The following is a 26,624-nucleotide window of genomic DNA, read 5'->3' on the forward strand; positions in this document are numbered from 1 at the left end:
AACAGGAAATGACATCACCACAAACCCCAGGGACCCCATCCAGGACAAACATATAAATAGAAAGCAGTAGACAACAGCTTTGATTCACTTGGAGGTCACCACTGATGATGTTACCGAGCCAGGTAATGAAACGTCTGGATATCAAACCTACAGCTCAGCGAGCAAACCTACACCCTAAACCTCAACCTGAGCTACAAACCTTCACAAATCTTTGGACTGTGTGAGGAAACTGGAGCACGCGGAAAAAGCCAACGCAGACACGGGGAGAACGTACAAACTCCTCATAGACAGCTGCTTGAGGTTGGAATCGAACCGGGTCCCTGGTGCTGTGAGGCGGCAGGGCTAACCACTGAGCCACCGTGCCATCCTATACCTCACCATGTGGTATATTTGCTGCCACTATTCTCCTGAAGTATGTACTTGCTTGGCCTTGTGTCTTTGAGGAAGAGGACTGACCTGCACAGCCAGAAGAAACATCTGTGTTGAACAAGGAGTAGTTTATTGCAAAGTAGCAACTATTATCATCGAAAGAATTCTGGTCTCCTTGCTACAGGAAAGATGTTGTGAAACTTGAAAGGGTTCAGAAAAGATTTACAAGGATGTTACCAGAGTTGGAGGATTCGAGCTATAGGGAGAGGCTGAACAGGCTGGGGCTGTTTTCCCTGGAGCGTCGAAGGCTGAGGGGTGACCTTATAGAGGTTTATAACATCATGTGGGGCTTTCATAGAATAAATAGACAAAGTCTTTTCCCTGGGGTGGGGAGTCCAGAACTAGAGGGCATAGGTTTAGGGTGAGAGGTGAAAGATATAAAAGTGACTAAAGGGGCAACTTTTCCACACAGAGGGTGGTGCGTGTATGGAATGAGCTGCCAGGGGAAATGGTGCAGGATGGTACAATTGCAACATTTAAAAGGCATCTGGATGGGGTCATGGATAGGAAGGATTTGAGGGATATGGGCCAAGTGCTGGCAAATGGGACTAGATTAGGGTAGGGTATCTGATTGGCATGGACAAATTGGACCAAAGGGTCTGTTTCCGTGCTGTACATCTCTGTGACTCTATAATAGTTACAGCACAGGAAGAGGCCCTTCAGCCCACTATGGCTGTGCCTACCATTCTAAACTAACTCCTCCTGCCAGTGCATGTCACCTATTCCCTGCCTGCTCATGTGTCTGTCTAAATGCTTCTTAAACATTGCTATGGTGTCTGCTTCTACCATTTCCCCTGGCAGCACACTCCAGGTACCTACCACCTCCTGTTTAAAAAAACCTGCCTCTCTTTTAAACTCCCACGCCCCAGCCCCCCAGCTCAGTTTAAACCTACGCCCCCTCGTATTTGACATTTCCACCCTTGGATAAAGACTCCAAACATCCACCCTACCCATGTCTCTGATGATTTTACATGCTGCTATCGGGTTGTAGATTACAATAAAGTGATAGATATTGTTGCAGGGAATGTGAGAAGGTTCTGGATGTCGGTCGTTCTGCTATAACACATGTTTCATCAGCACGAATTGGCCATAATGCGATTGATGAATTGTGGATGCTGGTTGGATAACACAAAATTTCTATTGAACAGATATAGCAATCTTCTATAGCTGTCTTCTACAGCGCAATTTTCTACAGTGGTTTTCCATAACGTGACTTTCTATTGCGCAAGGTCACTGAGGAAGGCAACTGTTACATTATAGCAGAATGACCTGTATTTGGTCTCAATCCTTCAAGATCCTGAGGTGTTCCACCACCAAGCCCATATGGTAGCCTCATAGTGGGTGGTGCTTGAGGTATTACTCAGTGTTAACCCTTTCAGACCCTTAAGCCCTTACATAACAGTATCCACACTCGAAAGGTAGCAAAGGAAAGTCTTACCTCTGAGAAAGGCAGGGCCCCCCTCATCCTCACCTCAGCCCTGAGGAGAAGGAAACAAATTTCCAAAAATAAGAACAAATAAAAGTTGGATCAACTCATCAGGCCCGGCAGTCATAGAGTCATAGAGTCATAGAGACGTATAGCATGGAAACAGACCCTTCGGTCCAACCCGTCCATGCCGTCCAGATATCCCAACCCAATCTAGTCCCACCTGCCAGCACCCGGCCCATATCCCTCCAAATCCTTCCTATTCATATACCCACCAAGATGCCTCAATCCATGCCCCTCATAATTTTGTAAACCTCTACAGTCCCCGTGGAGAGAAGCCAAGTTAATGGGTGGAATCCAATGCTGCCTGTGGGGGGGGGGGGAGAAAGGAGGGAAGAGGAAACTAATTTAATGTGAGTCCAAAGTTCGGCATCCTAACAACAGATAAACTTTCACAATGCAGTTCTCGGAACTCCAAAGGTAGGTCAAACGTATTGGATACCGTTTTTGCATGTGTTAGTGTCTCACAAATGCTCATTCAAAGGCCATCAGGCTATAATTAAGTTTCCCCTTCCCTATCAAGTTCTGAAGGAGTGAGCGGTACATGGCTTCACATTCGCTTACTGTATATTGAAGATTGGCAACAGGAGAAGTAATGATCTCCTGGGAGGTGTTAAGATTTGCAACAAGCCTTCTGTCTGGGAGTGACAAACATTTTGTCCTCTCTAGGAGTGTACTCATCATTCCTGGCCACACCTGAGATCCGCTGGACATGTGGAGTAACCAAAGGGGTGGAGGGTGGATATGGGTCAGGAGGGTGACCAAGGACAGATATCCAGGACGTACCTTCTTCCTGTGTCCATCTATCTCTACCCAACCACCTTGCTCCCCTCTCCCCACCACCAACCCCCCCAACCCTTTATCTGCAGCTCTCCTTACACCCACTCACAATCCCTGAAGAAGGGTTACACCCGAAACCTTGACTGCTCCGCCTCAATATGATGCCTGGCTTGCTGTGTTCTTCCAGCCTCCTGCTTGTCTCCTCAGGAAGGGAGGTCACTGCACAGGATAGGGAACTAGGGGCCTGATTGTCCAGTCTGCAAGAGCCCACTCGGAGAGCCTGAGTGATGCTCCGAGCTCACGGAAAACCAATACAAGGTGCCCTGTACATATGGCACCAGGACCTTCAATCCTGTGAAATGGAAAAGGGGCAAGGACTTCGAGCCTGCTCCCCATACTCCCACATCCCCCTTCACCCCTCCCCATCACAGGACTTGCCAAATGAATCACAAATGTATCTGGAATGAGCTACCTTCAGGTACACGTGCGCAGACATCTGCCTCCAACATGTGACACTCACTGCTGTGCCCTACTTTCAACTTAGATCCCATTGCAAAACATTCTGCCCAATATTTAAATTCCACTGTGTACTGTGTGCAGTTTTGGTCTCCTTACTTGAGAAAGGATGTCTTGGCACTGCAGGGGGTGCAGAGGAGGGTCACTAGGCTGATTCTGGAGTAGAGAGGTTTGGCTTATGAGGAGAGATTGAGTAGATTGGGATCATGTTCATTGGAATTATAGATCTTATAGAAACATACACAATTATGAAGGGAATAGATAAGATAGATAAGATGTTCCCACTGGGTGAGACTAGGACAAGAGGGTATAGCCTGGAAAAATAGTGCACTGAGAACAACCTAGCTCTCATTGCCAGCAAAACCAAGGAACTCATTATTGACTTTCGGCGGGATGTTACTCATGCCCCCCCCCACACATCAACAGCACAAACAGTACAGCATTGGAACAAGTGGAGGGTGTCGAGCTCCTGGGAGTGGTCATCCACAACAAGCTTTCCTGGACTCTTCATGTGGACGCACTGGTTACAAAGGCCCAACAACGTCTCTTCGTCCTCAGGCAGCTGAGGAAATTTGGCATGATGGTGAAGACCCTTGCCAATTTTTATAGGTGCGCCATCGAGAGCATTCTGTCTGGATGTATCACTACCTGGTATGGCAACTGTACCATTCAAGATCAGAGACGGTTACAGAGAGTGGTGAACTTGACCCGGACAATCACAAAGGCCAACCTCCCATCTATAGAATCCATCTACCAGGCCCGCTGCCAAGGAAAGGCCGCCAGCATTCTCAAAGATCCATCCCACCCTGGCAATCTTTTTCTACAACCTCTACCATCAGGGAGAAGGTACAGAAGCCTAAACATGCACCAGCCGGTTTCAAAACAGTTTCTTCCCTGCTGTTGTTAGAATACTGAACAGACTCACAAATTCTTAACATTCACCTGTACCTGTGTTTAGTTTTTGCCACTGTTCACCTATTATTTACTGTCTATGCTACTTAACTCTGTGATCTGCCTGCATTGCTCACAAGACAAAGCTTTTCACTGTGCCTCGGTACACATGGCAATAAATTCAATTCAATTAAATTCAGTGGCGCAAGATGAGAGGAAGCAGGTTTAGAACTGAACTGAGAAGGAACATCTTTACCCAGAGGGTTGTTAATCTATGGAATTCCTTGCCCAGGGAAGTAGTGGACGCTATTTCAGTAATCACTTCTATGCTTATTGAGTGGCGGAGCAGGCTCCAAGGGTCGGACAGCCTACTCCTGCTCCTAGTTCTTATGTTCTTATGACCAGACCGGGTTGGGTAAAATCCTGGAATTCCCTCCCCAAGGGCATTGTGGATCTGCCTACAGCACATGGACTGCAACAGCTCATGAAGGCAGCTCACCCCCACCTTCTCAAGCGGGGGTAACTAGAGATGAGCAACAACCATCGGCTAACCAGAAACACCCACGTCCCATCAGTCAATTAATAAAGGATTTCAGAGGCTGCGCCATAATTATAACAATTACTGCAGAAGTAAATATTTTAAAATGATGTGAGAAGGCTTGAGGATACACAACTGGGTGCATAAATAACACAGCTATCATTTACCATGTTTAAACGTTTACCCATGTTAAAACTGCTTGAATACAAAAAAAATTAAAAATATCTAAAACTGCTTGTTAAAGTACATCTTTTATATATAATGAAGCTTGTTTTTATTGGAAGTGTGAAACCTTGTGGAGCAGTTCCAATGATTAAAGTGTTGGGATTTCTATCTAGACATTAACAACTCCTATTAATGGCTATACTTCAACTTTCACTGATGTGGGCGATTCTGCAGTACTCAACCTCAGCAATAACTAGTCTACGCTTATCATCCATCACAAGTAATCTCTGCTTCTGATTCAGTTCAAAACGCCTTTGATCCAAAATTGAGTTTGTATGGTTTATAGAACATAGAACAGTACAGCGCAGAACAGGCCCTTCAGCCCACGATGTTGTGCCAACCACTGATCCTCAAATTTTTGTGACCATATGCATGTCCAGGAGTCTCTTAAATGTCCCCAATGACCTTGCTTCCACAACTGCTGCTGGCAATGCATTCCATGCTCTCACAACTCTCTGTGTAAAGAACCCGCCTCTGACATCCCCTCTATACTTTCCTCCAACCAGATTAAAACTATGACCCCTCGTGTTAGTCATTTCTGCCCTGGGAAATAGTCTCTGGCTATTGACTCTATCTATGCCTCTCATTACCTTGAATACCTCAATTAGGTCCCCTCTTCTCCTCCTTTTCTCCAATGAAAAATGTCCGAGCTAGTCAACCTCTCCTCATAAGATAAGCCCTCCAGTCCAGGCAGCATCCTGGTAAACCTCCTCTGAACCTGCTCCAAAGCATCCACATCTTTCTTATAATAAGGCGACCAGAACTGGACGCAATATTCCAAGTGCGGTCTAACCAAAGTTTTATAGAGCTGCAACAAGATCTCACGACTCTTAAACTCAATACTTCTGTTAATGAAAGCCAAAACACCATATGCTTTCTTAACAACCCTGTCCACTTGGGTGGCCATTTTAAGGGATCTATGTACCTGCACCCCAAGATCCGTCTGTTCCTCCACACTCCCAAGAATCCTATCCTTAATCCTGTACTCAGCTTTCAAATTCAACCTTCCAAAATGCATCACCTCGCATTTATTCAGGTTGAACTCCATCTGCCACCTCTCAGTCCATCTCTGCATCCTGTCAATGTCCCGCTGCAGCCTACAACAGCCCTCTATACTGTCAACGACACCTCCAACCTTTGTGTCATCTGCAAACTTGCTGACCCATCCTTCAATCCCCTCATCCAAGTCATTAATAAAAATTTACAACAATAGAGGCCCAAGGACAGAGCCCTGTGGAACACCACTCACCACACACTTCCAAGCAGAATATATTCCTTCTACTACCACTCGCTGTCTTCTGTTGGCCAGCCAATTCTGTATCCAGACAGCTATGTTCCCCTGAATCCCATTCCGCCTGACCTTATGAATGAGCCTACCATGGGGAACCTTATCAAATGCCTTGCTGAAGTCCATATACACCACATCCACAGCTCGACCCTCATCAACTTTTCTAGTCACATCCTCAAAGAAGATAAGGTTTGTGAGGCATGACCTGCCCCTCACAAAGCCGTGTTAACTGCATTTAATCAAGCCATGCTCTTCCAGACGGTCATAAATCCTATCCCTCAGAATCCTTTCTAACACCTTGCAGACGACAGACGTGAGACTTACTGGTCTGTAATTGCCGGGGATTTCCCTATTTCCTTTCTTGGAGAGAGGAATTACATTTGCCTCTCTCCAGTCCTCAGGTACGACTCCAGTGGAGAGCGAGGATGAAAAGATCTTCGCGAAGTGGCGAAGCAATGGCATTTCTCGTTTCCCAAAGCAGCCGAGGCCAAATCTGGTCCGGGCCTGGCAACTTGTCAATCTTAACGTTTGACAAAATTTCCAGCACATCAGCTTCCTCTATCTCTATCCATTTCAGCATGCACACCTGCTCTTCAAAGGTTTCATTCACTACAAAGTTCGTTCTTTCATAAAGACAGAAGCAAAAAACTCATTTAGGGCTTCCCCTACCTCCTCAGACTCCACACACAAATTCCCTATGCTATCCCTGATCGGCCCTACTCTTTCTTTGACCATTCTCTTATTCATCACATAAGCCTTTGTGTTCTCCCTAATCTGTTCTGCCAAGCCTTTCTTGTGCCCCCTTCTGGCTCTCCTCAGATCATTTTTGAGCTCCTTCCTCGCCTGCCTGTAATCCTGTAGAGCTGAGCTTGACCCTAGCTTCTTCCACCTTATGTAAGCTACCTTCTTCCTTTTGACGAGAAGCTCCACCGCTGTCGTCATCCCCAAGGTTCCTTTATCTTACCACTTCTTGCCTGTCTCAGAGGGACATATTTATTCATCACTTGCAACAACTGTTCCTTAAATAGTCTCCACATGTCTATAGTGCCTTTACCATGGAACAATTGCTCCCAATCCATGCTTCCTAACTCATGTCTAACTTAATTATAACTTAATTAGATTGAGTAGAGGTCCCAAGATTTGCAACATTCCTGTTCTCTTGGGCATTAATGTTCAATCTTGTCAGAAAGTACTCTGGTCACTGCCTTCCCCTTCCCTATCTCATATCGGGATTCATTTGGTTCTTTTCAATCTATACATCCACTTGCTTTCATTTTCCCCGGAACATTTAAAGAATTACTACTCATTGTGTCATTTAGCATGGAAACAAGCAGAAGACTACCCACCAGGATACATGAACATCAACTAGCCACAAAACGACATGGCCTTCTCTCACTAGTATCGTTACATACAGATAAGGAAGGACACCACCTTGACTGGGACAACACATCCATCCTAGGACAAGCCAAACAGAGACACACATGAGAATTCCTATAATCATGGCATTCCAACTGAAACTCTATCAACAAACCATTGACTTGGATCCCATTTACCACCCCCTGAGAAAAATGGTAGGAAATGATATCACCACAGGAAATGACATCACCATACGAATTCACATCACCATCCCAAGGAAACCCAAACATATGAAGAGAAAGCAGGAAGCACCAGCAGTGCTTCGTCCAGAGGCTCACTGACGATGTTACCTAATATGGTGATGAAATGTCTGAAAATGAACCTTCCAGCTCAGTGATCAAACCTACATCCAGACCCTTTGGTACAAGTCCACACCAAACATAATCCCAAACTAAACTAGTCCCACCTGCCTGCATTTGGCCCATATCCCTCCAAACTTTTCCTATTAATGTACTTATCTCAATGGCTTTTAAATGTTGTAATTGTACCCACATCCACCACTTCCTCTGGAAGTTCATTCGACAAACAAACCACTCCCTGTATAAAAGATTTGCCCCTTATGTCTCTTTTAAATCTCTCTTTCACTTTAAAAATATTTGCCCTAGACTTGAACTCTACCACCCTCAGGAAAAGCCACCTGCCATTCACCTCATCTATACCCTCATTATTTTATAAAGCTCTGTTAGGTCACCTCTCAACCTACAACGCTCTAATCAAAAAAGTCTCAGCCTCACGTTATAACTCAAATCCTCCATTCCTAGTAACTTCCTGGTAAATCTTTCCTGAACCCTCTACAGCTTGATAATATCTTTCCTATAACAGGGCAACCAGAACTGGGCACAGGAGTGGATGAATGGTGAGTGATTGCAAGAAGCTTTGTTGAAGTTTGATTAGGCTATTTTAAAAATGATATGGAATAATTCAAAATTGGTTTAAAGGTGATAGAGTTAAGTGTAGATTGAAACTCCACCGATGAAAGTGAAATAACACCTTCTCAGATTTCCCAGAAAAGACCTTTTGCATTTCGTACATAATGCAAAATGTTTTAAGCACAGTCATTCTACATAAAGGAAAGTGAAGGAGCTTACATATAATGCATCTTTGGTGATATCTCAAGCATCGTTTAGTCAATGGGGAGGCAAGGGCCTGTTGGTATTGTCGCTGGACTGTTAACCCAGAGACCCATTTAATGTTCTGGGGAAACAGGTTCGAATCCTGTTATAGCAGATGGTGGAATTTGACTTCAATAAATATCTGCCTGACCTGCTGTGCTTTTCCAGCACCACTCTAATCTCCAGCATCTGCAGTCCTCACTTTCGCCTATCTGGAATTAAGAGTCTAACGATGATCATGAAACAGTTGTCGATTCTTGGATTAACCCATCTGGGTCACTAATGTCGTTTAGGGAAGGAAACTTCCATCCTTACCCAGTCTGGCCCACATGTGACTCCAGACCCACAGCAATGTGGTTGACCCCCTAACTGCCCTCTGGGTAATTAGGGATGGGCAATAAATTTGTCTGGCCAGAAATTCTCATCCCATGAATGAATAAATCAAAACTGGATACTTTTGAAGTCTTTTTATTACTGTAAAGTTAGTAAGCACCCAATTTTCACACAGCAAGTTCCCACAAATAGCAATGAGACCAAAGGCTGGATATCCATCTGTGTGATGTTGGTCAAGGAATAAATGTTGGTCAGTGTTAATGGTATCTTTATTAAATTGTTATGATATATAAGAAAAGGTTTAGTCAATTAAGTAATTAACACACTGATTTGTTATTGTATCCATTGGATTTGGATGTCAATGTCTGGGGCAGCATGTATTGCCCGTCCTAATTACCCCCAAACTGAGTGGCTGACTAACACCATTTCTGAGGGCAGTTAAGAGTCAACCACATTGCTGTGGGTCTGGGGTCACATGTAGATCAGACCAGTTAAGGATGGCAGATTTCCTTCCCTAAAGGACATCAGTGAGTCAGTTGGGTTTTTGCAACATTCGGCAATGATTGACATTAGGCTAGCTTTTTATTTCAGATTTTAATCAAATTCAAATACACCATCTGCCTTGCTGTGATTCAAAATCATTTCCCCTGAATGTTAGCCTGGGTTTCTGGATTATTAGCCCAGTGACATCACCTCGACACTGTCTCCCCCAGAGACACATCCCACAAAAAATTAGAAACCGCAGGGACCTGGGGCATAATCACGCCTCAACACCAAATTCTAAATCAACTCCCGTTGGTCTCTTTATGGGTTTTACTTTCATTACAGAAACAGGTTTTCACAGCCAGAGTTTACCAGAATGACTGGAGAGCATTATCAACCACCAGAACCACATTTTAATTTAAATGATCGGTTTTTTGGAGATTTTAGATCCAGTGTCCCTTGACGAGGTGACCTTCTGTTTAATTTGGCTGAGTTCAGTTTAGTTTGGTTAAAGTTTTGGTGTCTTTGTTTTAATTAATTTACGAAGGTGGTATAAAGAGAGACACTTCCTGAAATAACTGCAGAGGCCAGTATCTTGCCACCAAGTCACCCTTTAGTGACATGTGCACAGTATACTGGCTGTGGCCAACCAGTCCCTGAAATCAGGACTCACAAAATCTCCTGTTATTTTTTTTTCCTTTTTCTTTTTTTTAAGTCACCTTCAAGGAGGAGAGTCCTTGCACGTGTGCGCACACACACTGATCCAACTCTCAAGATAGGCAAACACCCGAGTGGCCAGTGACAAGCACTGCCCACATCAAAGGGCAGTGCTGTGTGATCAAAACAGTGAAGGGGGGGGTAGGGACTAAATCAAAATAGAGTTGGAGGAAGAAATGATGCACTCCACTCCCTGCGGCGCCCACCTCTCCCTGAACAACTCCAGGGTGTTGGTAGACACCGCGTGCTCCTTCTCCAAGGACACCCGGGCTCTAACGTAACCGCGGAAGAGGGGCAGGCAGTCGGCCCTAACGACCCCCTCCACGGCCCGCTGCCTCGACCTGTTGATGGCCAGTTGGCCAGAATCTCCTGTTATATCTGTCAGCCAGGGCTCCCTGACTGGCCCAGGGTAACAATCCCAATCAGGGACCTCTAGTCAATAAGATCCACCTGATTCTAAACACTAAGCCTTCCATGACCTTCTGGGCACCACAGGGACTGGGACACAGGATTAGTTACCAATATGACATTAACTTGATGCATTTCATTTGAAATTTTAATTTGTTTTCAGTAATCCTTTAAAATATTGTCACCCCTTAATTTGTACTCTTTGTTAATAGGTTTAGTATAAAATATAAAGTCGCCATAGTCCTACTCATTAGAGAGGGAGGTGACTGGTGGTGGGGCCTAACCTGAGGGACAACATGCCTCGGGCGAGGTTGAGAAGGAGAGTTCTTCATGGTAATCTCAGCCAGTGTGGGAATTGAACCCATGCTGTAAGCATCACCCTTCATTACAAATGAGCTAACCAACTCCCTTTAAAGAGAGACATTTTCCAAGACTAATGGGCATTGAAGGAATGGAGTGCTTTATCTGTCCCCCGAAACCAAATCTTAATTTAAATTTTGTACATTATGTGTACAGCCAGGGCTCCCTGATTGGTGCAGGGTACAACCCCAGTCAGGGATCACATAGTCTGCAAGATCCACCTAATTCCAATCACTAAACATTCCATGCCCATTTGAGCACCGCTACATTATATTCAGAGGTTTGCTTCTGTGACATTTTCCCTTCATGAGGCTGATATGTGGTCATTTGGTTTCATTTAAATTGATCGCTCCAACGAGTGCAGCTAGAAACTCTTCCCTGAGGGGTACTGAAAGGGGATGGAGCATACCAGCTGTCCTGACAAAACTTTAAATTTTTTTTTGTAAGTTTTCTTTCATGGTTTAATTTTTGTTGCAGTGACCTTCGATGAGCTAGCTCCGTAAGTTAACTGATTGAATTGTTCCATTTGCCTTACAAATGAGAGAGTTCTGGGACGGTGAGGGATGTGGGAGAAGTTGGATTGCTCTGCTGTAGTATTCTGTAACCAAACTAACTATCAAGAAAGGGATTTGTGCCCAGTATCGTACTTCACTACCTGACTTAGCGACTCATTAATCAGGTTTGAGGATAGATTGAAGACGTCGGAATTGTTCTCCCTGGAGAGAAGCAGGCTGCGAGGAGAGTTAACAGGGGTATCAAGACCATATGCGGGCTGGACAGAGCAAATAGGGAGAAGCTGTTCCCACTTGTAAAAAGGAACAAGAGGAAGACAACATCGATTTAAAGTTTAAAAAATCACCCAACACGAGGTTATAGTCCAACAGGTTCATTTGGAAGCTCTAGCTTTTGTAGCGCTGCTCCTTTATCAGATGGCTGTGGAACAGGATCGTAAGATGCTGAATTTATAGCAAACAATTACAGTGTCATGCAACTGAAATGATATATTGAACAAACCTAGATTGGGGGTGTTGTATGATTTTAAACAGTTAACAGTAATCTCGGTTTGTTCAATATATCACTTCAGTTACATGACACTAATCGTTTGCTATAAATTCTGCGTCTTATGATCCTGTCCCTCAGCTACCTGCTGAAGGAGCGGCGCTCCGAAAGCTGGTGCTTCTAAATAAACCTGTTGGACTATAGCCCAGTGTTATGTGATTTTTAACTTTGTCCACCTCAGTCCAACACTGGCACCCCAAAATCATAGATTTAAAGTGACCTGCAAACAAAGGTGATGTGAGAAAAGAAACCCTTTCAACAGCAACTAGTTAGGGTCTGGAATGCATTGCCTCAAAATGTCATGGAGACAGGTTCAATTGAAGCATTCAAGAGGGCATTGGATGGCTATTTGGATGGAAATATGTGCAAGGGTACAGCAATAAGGCAGAAGGTTGGCATTAGGTAGTGATGAGCTTGTTTGAAGAGCTGGTGTAGGCAAGATGGGCCAAATGGCCTCCTTCTGCACAGAAACAATTCAGCAATTCTGGGAACTTCTTTAACCAACAACCATACCTGCTGCTGTTGGCACTGCTGGTTGAGTGTTGTGAAGGTTTTCAGTGTCCAGTGGAGAAGCTGATGAAGTAGCTGTAGTGTCTCTGGACTAGTAATCCAGAACCCAGGGTCAAGGGTTCAACTCTTACCATGGCAGACGGTAAAGTCTGAACTCAAAAAGCTGGAGTCAGAACTTAACCAACTGATAGCTAGTGTTGATTGATGTAAAAGGAAAAATGTGTCTGGTTTATGATGAACCTGAGGAGAAAGAAACCACCATACCTTACTTGGTCTGACCTATGTGTGACTCCAGACCCACAACAATGCAGTTGGCTCTTAACTACCCTCTGGGTGGCTAGAGATGGTCAATGAGCAAATACAACAAGCTGGGTAGGCTGGCGGGTGTGAAAGTTCCAGACCTCTCCCAACAATGCCTTTTCTGGGTGAATGTGTTAATTTACCAGCCGTCAGTGAGCTGCAGGCTGTTCTGTGCTTTCAGCACACAGCCATGATTTGAGATTGTGCATTGTGCAAAATCAGCTCCTGCTGCCATCAATGTTTCCAGCTCGTCCAATTGAACCGAGTCCCAGAGTTTAAGCATTAACTCCCATTGTGTAAACATTCAAACATTTCGCAGCTTTGCTGGATTTCACTTCTTGGATTTTGTTCTTCAGAAACTCCCCACCCCCACGGCCACTCCCATTATCAGTCAACAAAATAAGAGCCACAACCAGTACGAGACCATACCTAAACTGCTAAGCAATAGAAGGGTCAAGCAATATCTTTTTCAGTTCTGTTCCCCATTTTTGTTGACAGTTATATTTTTTGCTTGGTCGGGTCTGTCTCAACTAGTACGCAGTAATTTATTGCAAAAGCAATGCTGAAAGCTGGAGAGATCCATAAATTCAGTTTCAACAGGGTTAGAGCTTTTCAAAGAGCATTTCTAGAGATCCAGTATCACTGACATGTTTCCCATCTTTAACAAACTCTATTCTGGTGTATTGGATTATTGGCTCTTTTGTCAATGCAGTTTTAGTTGTGGAATTATTTCTTAGCCCACAAAAGATTCTTGTGTCTACATTTCAAACCAAAGATTGGAATAGAGTAGATAACCTACTTTGATTGTTGCAATCGAAGTTTCATAACTATGTAGGGAGAGGAGGTGGTATAATAGTGAAGCCAGAATTCCAGTCTAATGTTCTCGCGACATGGGTTCAAATCCATCCCAAACCAGACGATGAAATTTTGAATTCAATACAATTGTGGAATAAAAAGGCTGGTCTAATGGAGATGGTGTCACCATTGTCAATTGTGATAAAAATTATTCAATGAAGAGTTCAGGATGGCCACACCAGGAGCAGCACCATGCATTGGTCTGCATTGGAGAGGTCCAGCAAGGACTCAGAGCAGCGAGGGCATTGGTGTAGGGGAGATGGCACTGAAGAGTTGGCAACTTTTCACTTCAGCATCGGTGATGAGAGGAACCTTAGGCCTGGCCTGTGACTGAGCACTTAACAAGAAGGACTGTAAAGTTGAATACTTTTTTTCACTATTTATTTTTCTGCCTTTATATTCTATGCTTTGGTTTATTTTTCTGTGTTTTAAGATGGCGCTGGAGAATGGTGTCGCCATACAGCGTGTTACAGTGCAGTTTGTAACAAAATACTTGTGACAATAAATAAATAAAATCAAAAGAAATCAATTACTTTGCAGTAATACTCAAGTTCTGCACCATCAAACAGCCCCTTCATATAACTTCTTTGCCAAAAGTTAGGTTGAAAAGAATGCCCATGATTTCCTGTTTAAACATCAATCTGCCCAACCTTTCTGTCGTGAGTTGGCCCTTCCTGCATTCCATCTGCAGATTCTCAATGCACTGAATTAACATCCTGCAGGGAAGATGTTAACCTGGCTCCCTATCTACTCTGTTAGGTGGCTGCATCATGTCACTATTTCATGAAAAACAGGAGAATTAGTCCAATACTTTTACATCATTCATAGAGATGTAAAGAGCGGAAACAGACCCTTTGGCCCAAATCGTCCATGCCGACCAGATATCCTGACCTAATCTAGTCCCATTTACCCTTCCAGCATTTGGCCCGTATCCATCTAAACCCTTCCTATTTGTATACTTATGCAGATGCCTTTTAAATATTTCAATTGTACCAGCCTCTTCCTCTTCCTCTGGCAGCTCATTCCATACACGCTCCACCCTCTGTGCGAAAATGTTGCCCCTTAGGGCCTTTTTGAACATTTCCCCTCTCACCCTTAACCTATGCCTTCTAATTCTGGACTCTCCCACCCTAGGGAAAAGACTTTGTCTATTTATCCTATCCATGCCCCTCATAATTTTATACACCTCTATTAGGTCACCCCTCAGCCTCCAACACTGCAGGGAAAACAGCCCCAGCCTATTCAGCCTCTCTCTATAGCTCAAACCCTCCAAACCTGGCAACATCCTTGTAAATCTTCTTTGAATTCTTTCATGTTTCGCAACATCATTCCTACAGCAGGGAGACCAGAATTGAATGCAGTAGTCCAAAAGTGGCCTAACCAATGTCCTGTACAGCTGGAACATGACCTCCCGACTCCTATACTCAAAGCTCTGACCAATAAAGGCAAGCACTTGAGGGGTACAACAGTACAAAGTCTGGTTCGAGTATCTGGTCATTTTCATATTGCTGTTTTGTGAGATCTTGCTGTGCAATAAATTGGCTGCAGTGTTTCCTGCTTTACAACATTGATTGCATTTTGAAAAGGACTTAATTAACTGGAAAGCACTTTGGAGGATCTTCTTTTTGCGAAAACGGGCCACCTAAGTACAGATTGTTTCTCCTTCATATCGTATAACATGGAGCACTCACTGTTCAGCTGCTCTTTTTCGGGTCTTCCTCAGTGAAAGGTTACACAGGAGGGATTTTCATCTTCATTTTCATTTGCAAAGCGAGGACTAAGTGGAGTATCATGAACATGTGCAAGATCTGCATGTTAAGTTGAAATTCATATCACAGAGATGGCTGAAAGTTATAAATGGAGCTCAATGGCAGCGACAGTTTGCCAACTGTCTAATGACACAATTGACAAAAGGGATTGTTAACAGTAATCTGTTTACCAGGGCTCACACTGACTGACTGACTCAGGTTCCACCCCTCATGCACTGTGACTGCAGACCACATTCACTGGCCGTCTTTGTCTTGTGGCTTCTGAGTTCACTTCCTACCGATTCCCAGAACAATCAGTCACCACTCACCAACATTACATTGTCAAAGTGAGTTCAGGGGCCAAGTGGAAGGAAATAAAATGAGGCCGTGAATCTGAGTCAGGAAAGATGGTTAGAGAAATAGTTTTCAGAATGTCACGGGGGTCATTGATACGTGCATTTGAAACTGTCCCTGCTCAGGTGACTGCATTGGGAACACACACACCATTTATAAACCACCTTTTTATAAAACTTCTGCACTTCCTTAAGCTCTTGACAGCTAATGTAATATATCTGAAGCACAGCCACTGCTGTACTGTAGCCTATTTGCACACTGCTAACTCCCACCGTAGCAATGTGAGCATCACCAGATATTCTATTTGCTGAGGAGGAAGAATTTGGTTCAACAATAATTAAACTGAAGCTAGATGCTGTTAAGAGTTTTTCAACATTCTTTGGAGAGTGGGAACACGCTCCTGTCATCCTGACCCCCAACAGCCAAGAGGTCTGACAGTGCCTTTGGCCCCAGTGGGGAGGTGATGGCCCAGTGATATTATCGTTAGTTTATTGATCCAGCAACCCAGCTCACATTCTGGGGGCCTGGGTTCAAACTCTATCATGGCAGATGGTGGAATTTGAATCTAATAAAATCTGGAGTTTAGAATCTACTGATGACTGTGTAGCCATTGTCAATTATTAGGGGAAAACCTGTCTGGCTCACTAATGTTCTTTAGAGAAGAAAATCTGCTATCCTTACCTATGGGTCAGTTGGGATGAGCTATAAATGCTGTCTCTGCATTGACATCACTACCCTGTGAACAAATGACAAAAATGACTTTGAAATTTGAGCACAATAAAATGTGGAAACAATAAAAACCAAGTAACCATTGTTGTAAAAATGTCTAGTTCCCTAATGTCCTTTAGGGAAGAAAACTGCCATCCATCCCTGGTCTGGCCTACAAGTGACTCCAGACCCACAGCAATGTGGTTGACTCTGATCTATGTTTTGGGCATGGGCAATAAATGCCAACCTGGCCATCGAAGCTAACACCTCATGAATAAACTACAAAAAAAGTGCTCTCCTCAAATAGTAATGTCAAGAAAAGAGTGATGATGGGACAAGTGTCGCACGTCCAACTCTTATCACATTAAATAACACGGAAGTGGCTCACAAATCCTGCTATCTCAGGTCCACATTGATACACGGTCTGTCCCTTGATGCAGAACATGATAGGGCAGCGGATTCCATCTTTGGCCACTCATGAACTGCACATAGATAAAACTGACCCTCAGGACAAAATTGATGATCAATTAGTTTGGTATTCTTATCAATGTTCTTCAGGAAATGTTGTGTATTTGAGATAAGGGGTGGGTGAGAGTGAGTGAGAGAAGGTGCTATACACAATAGTGAGGATGAGTGTTGGTGGGCGGTGGGTGCAGTAACAGAGATAGAGTGAGTGTGAGCTAATGGGGAGAAGATCCTGGCACTTATGCTGGCGGAGTAGAGAAGGTCCATTGACCTTCTTCTTATATTGCTGGGCATTTATCCAGGTGGTAATCTTGGACCAGACTGGCATAGTGGTCTCCATTGCCAATCCTAGCAGTATGAGGACATCTTATCTTTACATCAGACCCCCTAGCAATACCTCCAGGTCCACAGCCACAATTTCCAGCTGCCCGTCAGGTCCAGGGCAAATGCAGGGCATCTATGGGCATTTCAGAACTTGGCAGTGTGCACCCGGCCTCTTTAAGCTGACACCAATGCTAAGGATGCCGGTTAATTCTGGGATATCTCTGCAATGGAGAGTTCTTCTGGGAATGGTGTATGGTAAGATGGGACTCAAATCAGACCAGAGGTGTGCCACGGAGGTGGGATGGATAGTTCATGAGGTTAGTGTGGTTAGATATGGTGAGTAATCTCGCTAGGCCTCTTGACACAAAGCTCTTTAAAAAAATGGCAAAACTGACACTTAGCCAAAAAAACATGGAAGATTCAACTCTTAAAGGTTACTTGATAACATTTACTCCCAAGATTTACTCCAGGTCATGTGACATTGAGAGGCAGTTAGCACAAGTGCAGGAGAGAGCTGTGAAAGTATGTTATGATGCTTTTGGTAAGGCTTCATCAATTCTGAGCCCAAACTGTAAAGCTGATAAGAAACCGTGAATCTGACTATTCAGTTTATTTTAGGCCCTGTTAGATGTGAATCCCCAACACAACACTCTTCTTCACTGTTCATTACTGAGACTGCAAGGAAGCTAATTGTCTTTTCCTTTCTTTTATCTCTTACAAGTTCTGTACAGACATGCAAGCAATCTGCTGCCAAAGTGTGTATCAGTGCATCTTGGAGTGAGTCATGTAGAGGTTCCACACACACAAGAGATTTTCCATCCTTATTTCACTCCCTCATGGCCCTAGACCCTGAATATCTTGACTGGACCACAACAGTGACCACCAGTGGCTCTGCTAGTTAATATAGAGAGTCAAGAGAAATGGGTCTTTTTCTGGTTGGCAAGATGTGACTAATGGGGTGTCAGTTCTCAGGCCCCAATCAATTCGCAATCTATGTTAATGACTTGGATACAAGGATAGAAAGTACTATGGCCAAATTTGCAGAGGACACTAGAATAGATGGATAACCTCACACTTAATCACACTCAGCTGATTTGCAATGAAGAAATAAGATATTTAGAAATGTATTTGGATAGATTATGTGAATGGACCAAAATTTGGCAGATGGAGTTGAACGCGATTAAGTGTGAGATTATCCATTTTGGTCAAAGCAATAGAAAGGCAACGTATCATCTAAAGTGAGAGAAGCTTCAGAGTGTTTTGGTGCAGCAGGATCTGGGTGTCATTGTGCATGAATCGCAGAAAATACTAAAGAGGTACAACAGGTAGTAAGAAAGACAAATGGAATTTTGGCTTTTATTGCTAAAGAAGTAGAGAATTAAAATAGGGATGTGTTACTGGACAAGGCATTAGTGAGACTACACCTGGAATATTGTGTGCAGTTTTGATCTCCTTACTTGAGGAGGGATATAGTTGTATTAGAGGTAGTTCAGAGGACACTCACTAGTTTGATTCCAGAGATGAGCAGTTTGTCTTATGGAGATAGACTGAGCTGATATTGGAGTTTAAAAAGATGAGCGGTGATCTAATTGAGTTATATAAAATGCACAAGGGGATTTTGACAAAGTAGATGTAGTGAAGATGTGTCCTCATGTGGAACAATCTAGTCAGAATTATTGTAGTTTAAGGATAAGGGGTACCTGATTTAAAACAGAGGTGAGGAGAAATTACTTTTCTGAAAGGGTCAAGAATCTGTGGAATTCACTCCCCCAGAGTGCAGTGGATGTTGGGACACTGAGTAAATTTAAGGAGAAGATGGACAGAATTTTCATTAGTAATGGGCTGACGAGTTATGGAGAGTGGGCAGGAAAGTGGAGTTGTACTGAATGTTGGAGCAGGCTCGAGGGGCTGAATGGCCTAATCCTGCTTCTTATATTCAGTGAGGAAAGTGAACTACAAAAGACCTACAGAAACCTTAGACTTAATCCTTCTTTTTAACTCATTAATGAATGTGGGCATTGCTGGCAAGGCCAGTATTTGTTGCTCATCCCTCATTGCCCTTGAACTGAGTGGCTTGCTCAACCATTTCACAGAAAGGTCAATTACATTGCTGTTGGTCTGGCCCAGTAAGGGTCCCCTTCCCTAAAAGGACATTTGTGAACCAGATGGGTTTATCCAACAATTGACAATGGACTCATGGTCATCATTGTTCTCGTAATTCTAGATTCTTTATTGAATTCCAATTCTACTGTCTGCCACAAGTGGGACTCGATCTTGGATTCCTAGATCATTCCCTGTTTTTCCGAATTAACAGGTGAGGGATAATGTTACTAGGCCATCTCCTTCCCTCTGATAATAACTCCAAATAATATTTCAACACAGTTTAAGTTTACATGTTCATGTGAGTGCTATATTTGAGTTGCCTGCACTCCATGAAACTGCCCCAACTAATTACTACCTCCTCTTACGTAGATATTTTCTAATCTAACCTGTTTGGAAATGTTATTTTACACACCTTTGGGGTAGATGGGACTTGCACCTGGATCTTCTGGTTCAGAGGTAGGGACATTACCACTGCGCAACAAGTAGCCTGCTCACCTTCTGTATACAATCAATGAAAGCCCAAGAAGTCCTTCATTAATATATTCTATTAGGCCTCAGGCAATCCTTCACATTGTATTAGGCCTCAGGCAATCCTTCATACTGTATTAGGCCTCAGGTAATCCTTTACACTATATTAGACCTCAGGCTTTCCTTCACACTATATTAGGTCTCAGGTATTCCTTCACACTGTATTAGATGATAACCCCACCTTCCTGCGTGATGTAAGTGATTCCTTGAAAGTTGAAATCTCTGGCTTAATGTACCAAGGACATGCCATCTGGGCTGGAGAATTCTCTGAATTCCCTGAACTGGAATTCCTGCATGCCTGCTTGCTTTTTAAAGAAAATCCAGGCCAAACTATATAGGCATGGCATCCAGTCAATGGATGCAGTCAGCAGAGCATGATGTTTCAGTAAGTGAAGGTTATAGGGTGACAGGCTGTTGGCAATGCCTTGTGTAAATTAGTCAGGGGGCACCTGTCCCTACAACCCTATCCGTCAATGCAGGAGGAGGCCATTCAGCCCCTTATACTCCTCACCATCACTCAACAAAACTATGGCTGACCTGAAGATGGGATCAGAAGTTGTTTCTCCAGCCCTTGAAAGGCATAGTGTCCCCTCCAAAGCTCCAGCCTGTGAGCAATGTCCAGTGTGGCCCCCTTGTGTCATTTTGAACATTCAAGAAGGGAGAAAGGAAAATTGGTGAGATGGAGAGACCAATTATTCTGCCATACCGACCTTTTACAATTGAAAACATTTATTGAAATGAACATAGATGGCGAACAAAACTTGGATTAAGCTGGCCGTAACTGTGGGGAGCTTGCTTTATTTACAATGGCCATTTATTTAACAGAGCCTAGCCGCTGTACAGCAAAGTTCAGTCCCTAACAGCTGAGTAAACTGCCCGATAAAAAGCAATCACTTCCATTCACATAAACTGCACAATAAAAAAAAACTTTTGTTCATTGACTTTCTGTGTATACACCCACATGTCCATATTACAAATGGGCTCCATCGCTCCCTCTTATTCCTCCTAGCATGGTGTCTTTGTCTGTTCCCTTCTGCTTCCTATCATCAGCTGCTCCATTCTGAAGCATTAGTCTGTATGAGTCTGCTGTTAGCTCCTGACTGGCACGATCGATTATAGTGCCCAGGGTGAGAGATAAAGAGCTTAATCCAAAGTAAATATACCCGAGCAGCTCGTAATGTCACAAACCTGAAGCCTGAAGGGAAACAGCTCATTGTCACAACAACAGATCAGTTAATAATTACTTTATGAATATTCGGTGCTCAACGCTTTGAAGAATTTCAGTAAACGTTTCCGTCGCGATGGGATGCTAATGTCCTGACTGTGTTTCACTGTCCTCGAGATGCTATCACACTGGGTGACATTAATGTACGGGTTCACAAACACATTTGGACAGCGGTCTTTTATCTCCCGAGTTAAACAATGCGCTAATCCCTCGATTTAAAATAGAGTTACATCCTCGTTTACATAACCATGACACATGCACAGTGGGATCTCCCTCGGGAGAGTCAACGCAAGGGCAAGGTGGCACCAGCAAACAGAAGGAACTATGAAGCCGTGAGGAGAGGCTGAGTACACTGGGGTCAACATTATATGGGTGTTAGCAGAATGACAGTCTTACTGGAACATGGCCAACTCTCCAGTGGCTAAAGAAGGTCAATGGTTCCTCTGCGTACATTAAATGAGATCAGTCATGATCTCATTGAAGAGCATTCTTGATGGGCTGAATGGCCTACTTAGGCTCCTAAGTCTGATGGTATTCCTCATTCATCCTTGTATATGGATTTCATTAGTCTTTGTGGCCCTGAAATCAATATAATGCAGAGTAGAGAGTAACTTTTATTTGGCATTTCTACCATATACAACTGATGCAGTAAAAACGAGACAGCGTTCCTCCAGGACCGAGGGTGCTACATGGACAGCACAAAATAGACAATTGTACACAGCATAAAGTGCATAAAAGTGCAAACACACAAGTTCCAGTTTAACAAAGAATAATGAATGATAGACATTTCTCTCACAGCAATATGAAAGGATTACAGATGGGAAAGAATCCGATTACACTGTGTGGAGGAGCCTGATGGCCTGGGGGAAGAAACTGTTGCACCGTCTGGCCATGAGAGACCATAAGCTCTGGTTTCTTCTGCCAGATGGCAGGAGGGAGAAGAGTTTGAGTAAGGAATGTGCGGGGTCTTCCACAATACTCTCAGTCTTTTGGATGCAGCATGCAGAGTAAATGGTCCTCTCCTCACTCATCGATGATGCCTGTCACTGACTCACACTAAATCACTGATTGTTGATGAACTATATGTCTTTGATATGGTTTACATGGAGTAGTGACTGGGAATACCCTCAAGATCTCACATTTCTGGATGTAAGTTTGCTCACTGAACTGGAAGGCTCGTACGGACCAAACATTGAACTACAGAATCAATCATCCCAACACTCACAAACAAAGCTACATTAGAACATTATTTCAAAGACCAACCACACACTGCAGCACAGAGGAACTACACAGAGCAGAGGAAAATCACCAATACAGCGTATTCAAAAAGAACAGGTACCCAATGAACACATTCCACCGATTTCTGAGCAACAAACCCCAACAAGCAGACAAAACACATCGAGGGACCCTAGCCACTCTCCCCTACATCAAAGACATCTCGGAAATGGCTGCCAGACTACTCAGACCCCTTGGCATCATGGTAGCCCACAAACCCACCAACATCTTAAAACAGCAGCTAATGAACTTGAAAGACCCTACACAGACAACAAGCAAAACTAATATATTATTTACCAAATACCTTGCAAGAACTGTAACAAGCACTACATTGGACAAACAGGTAGAAAACTAGCCACCAGGATACATGAACATCAAATAGCCACAAAAAGACATGACCCACTAGTATCTTTGCATACAGATGAGGAAGGACATCACTTTGACTGGGACAACACATCCATCCTTGGACTAGCCAAACAGGGACACGCGCCAGAATTTCTCAAAGCACGGCACTCCATCTGGAGCTCTATCAACAAACACATTGACTTGGATATTATTTACCAACCCCTGAGAAAAAGAACAGGAAATGACACCGCTGCAGGAAATGACATCACCACAGGAAATCACATCATAAACCCAAGGAAACCCAAACACATAAATAAAAGGCAGGCCATACCACCAGTGCTTCCCTGGAAGTTCACAGATGGTGTTACCTAGTGTGGTGACAAAACGTCTGAAAATGAACCTTCCAGCTCAGTGAGCAAACTTACATCCAAAACCTTAACCTGAGGTACAGATCTTCTCAAAACTCGCGATCTCAAACTTTTGCCACATACAGTGGTGACGTTTTGAGGTTCTGCCTGACCAATGTGAAACAGACTGATAGGTGCATATCAGTTAGTAGTTATAAAAAAATTCTGAATGATCAGGTTTCCATTTATGAATATCCATCCTCTTACAATATCAAGGGCTAAATAAGTTGTGTGCATGTCTGAGTGAATGAAAGAGAAGTGGGGCGGCATGAAGAGAAATGGAATGGTGACTGGTGACCAACACTTAGAATCAAAAATAGACACCACGGTGTTGAAACTGGAACATGGCCTTCATAGAATCATAGAATGCCTACAATGCAAAAAGAGGCCATTCAGCCCATCGAGTTTGACCCTCCGAAGAAGAGTATCCCACCCAATTCATCTAACTTGCACATCACGGGACAATTTAGCACAATGGCCAATCCATCTAACCTGCACGTGTGAAATACGCACAGACACAGGGAGAATGTGCAAACTCCACGCAGACACCTCAAGGTGGAATCAAATCCCAGTCCCTGGTGCTGTGAAGCAGCAGTGCTAACCACTGAGCCCTCTTAAAAGATCACCTCTTGTTCTTAGAATCTGTATAGTGCAGGTAGAAGCTATTTGGCCCATCAGGTCTGCACTGATCCTCCAGAGAGTATCCCACTCAATCCCTGTAACCCCACATTTACCATCACGAACCTACTTAGCTTACATCTGGACAGTACAGGGTAATTTAACATGGCCAAACCACTTAACCTACACACCTAAAGTGAACCCACTCAGACACGGGGAGAACATCCAAACCTGACCCAGACAGTCGCCCGAGGCTAGAATCGACCCTAGTTCCCCAGCACGGTGAGGCAGTGATGCTAACCACAGAGCCACGATGTCACCCAATTGAGGGGCTTGTTTCCCTTTTATACCTCACCTTAAAATTAAGCTCCTTGACCAACCTAATGTTTTAATATCTCCTTCCTGTTGGTTCAACATCCATTATTTTGGCAATGTCTTGTGTTCAGCTTAGCATATTTATCTTCTTGTAAGGAGCTGCACAATAGCGAGTTGCCAATCTAAACTCTTCCTACGATCAGACTCTATGTGTATCCTAAGGGACATTTTGCCCACTTGCTGCCTCAAAGTTTCAGTCTACAGACACACACACACGTCAGCACAAAGGTAGGGCAACTGGTTTCCCAGAAGGTTACAGCTCTGTTTGCTAGCTCTCTCCCGGTTCATGGTGACAATCAATTAAATGCACTCTCCTGTTTTCTCACAAACTGGTAAATAGACTTGAGGAACTGAGTCTGGGTTATGACATTAGCACAAAATACTCACAAGGTCACAACTATGTAAGAGAAGGGAATTAAAATCAGTGGAGCTACCCTCATTAAAACCCATCATGCTCGAGAGGTCTTAGCATTACAGCTGTCAGTGTTAATACAGCTCTCTGACACTCTGAGAGACAGGAGTTTCACTGAGGCATTCCAATTATGACATTGAGACTCACCGTTGAAGCCAAAAGATGGACTTGCTTTTAAATCAACAGGAAATCTAAAAACTGGGCATTAAATACTCATCACTATTCCTTTCCACTGCCCTAGGACATCAATCACTCCGTAACTATAAACCTTTCCTGTAAAAAAGTCAAGGGTAAGCTTTACAGAGATTCAAGGCATTTAGAATGGCCTACAATTTTAACACAGCAGATACTCTGATGACCATTCGGAAAAAGGCGAATTCGGTATGTTGCTAGCACCTCTGCATTCTCATGTGTTGTCTCATAACCCAAATCGCACGTTTCTCGTTACCTTAAAATTCCCTTCCGTACTTTGATTGTTCTTTCCAAAGTTAGGTACACAGGACTGGAAGGGGATATCTTAATTGCAGTCAAACCAATTACATGTATGGAGTTAACTATACCCCTATTCTGCTGTAATCCATAGTCTATTGATTACACACAGAATCCAATTTTATCTCTTCCTTTAATTCATCAAGATTTCACCCTCTCATTCACCCGTAATTTCTGGCACTGCTTAAAATTGTAGAATCCCTGCAGTGTGGAAGCAGGTTATTCAGCCCATCGACCCTTCAAAGAAGATCCTACCTAGACCAACTCCATCACCTCACATTTCCCATGGTCGATCCACTCTAGCCTCCACATCTTTGGACTGTAAGAGGAAACTGGGGCACCCAGACATAGGAAGAATATGCAAACTCCTGACAGGCAGTCACCTGACGGTGGTATCGAACCAGGGTCCGTGGTGTTGTGAGGTAAGCAGTGCTAACCACTGAGCCACCCTTGCTCAGGCCATCTCATTCTATTGACTGAGTGGTGACCAGGCAAAGGTTGGGATGGGATCTCCTCTTTCGGTCCCAAAGCCAATTGTAGGGCACACCACCCCCCCGCACTCCCCACCCCCCGCCGCCCACTCAGAAAATATTCTCCCACCTCAGTTTCCCCTCCACCATTGGATCTGTCCACTTCAGAATGACTGATTTTCCACACCAGTCCCACCCCCCACTCTGCTATCTTGATCCCTGCCCCACCCACCCCGTTACCTCAAACCCCAGCAGAGCTCCTTTCCCTCTAGGGCCTGCTGCAGTTCCCAATAGTGACCACTGCCCGCTGTGGCGCTGCTGGGACAGAGAGCCATCCATCGATTGAGTGCACAGATGTGGAAGATCCTCATTGATGTGAGCAAAAGTCTCACCTCAAGCCAATAACTGACCTAGCCTCAGAGTTCATAGAATCCCTATAGCATGGAAACAGGCCCTTCAGCCCAATAAGTCCACACTGACCTTCCAAACAGCAGCCCATCCAGACCCATTCCCCTACTGTTACTCCTGACTAATGCACCAAACACTATGGGCAATTTAGCATGGCTAATTCATCTAACCTGCACATCTGTGGTAGGAAATCCATACAAAACATGCAAACTCCAACCAGACAGTTGCCCAAGGCTGGAATTGAACCCAGGCCCCTGGCACTGTGAGGTAGCAGACCTAACCACTAAGCCATTGCACTACCCCAGTTGCTCGGGCATGGGTTGGTCCAGCAAGGCTATTCCCTGACTCTTAATCTGGAGGGGGTGTTAGGAACCCTATACCTAGCTTTACATTCAATGATGAAAGACTATCTTAACATTAACTGTTCCCAAGTATTTGAAATGGTCTGATTTTGATATTGTGCCCCCTTTAACCATTGAGCCCCGCCCCTCCAACCGCCAAATCGTCTCCGCCACATCTGCTCCCAGGAGGACCAGTTCCAAAACCGTACAACCCAGATGGCCTCCTTCTTCAAGGACCGCAATTTCCCCCCAGACGTGGTCGACGATGCCCTCCACTGCATCTCCTCCACTTCCCGATCCTCCGCCCTTGAGCCCCGCCCCTC

This window comes from Chiloscyllium plagiosum, chromosome 9 (genome assembly GCF_004010195.1).
Source record: "Chiloscyllium plagiosum isolate BGI_BamShark_2017 chromosome 9, ASM401019v2, whole genome shotgun sequence".
NCBI classification, from domain to species: domain Eukaryota; kingdom Metazoa; phylum Chordata; class Chondrichthyes; order Orectolobiformes; family Hemiscylliidae; genus Chiloscyllium; species Chiloscyllium plagiosum.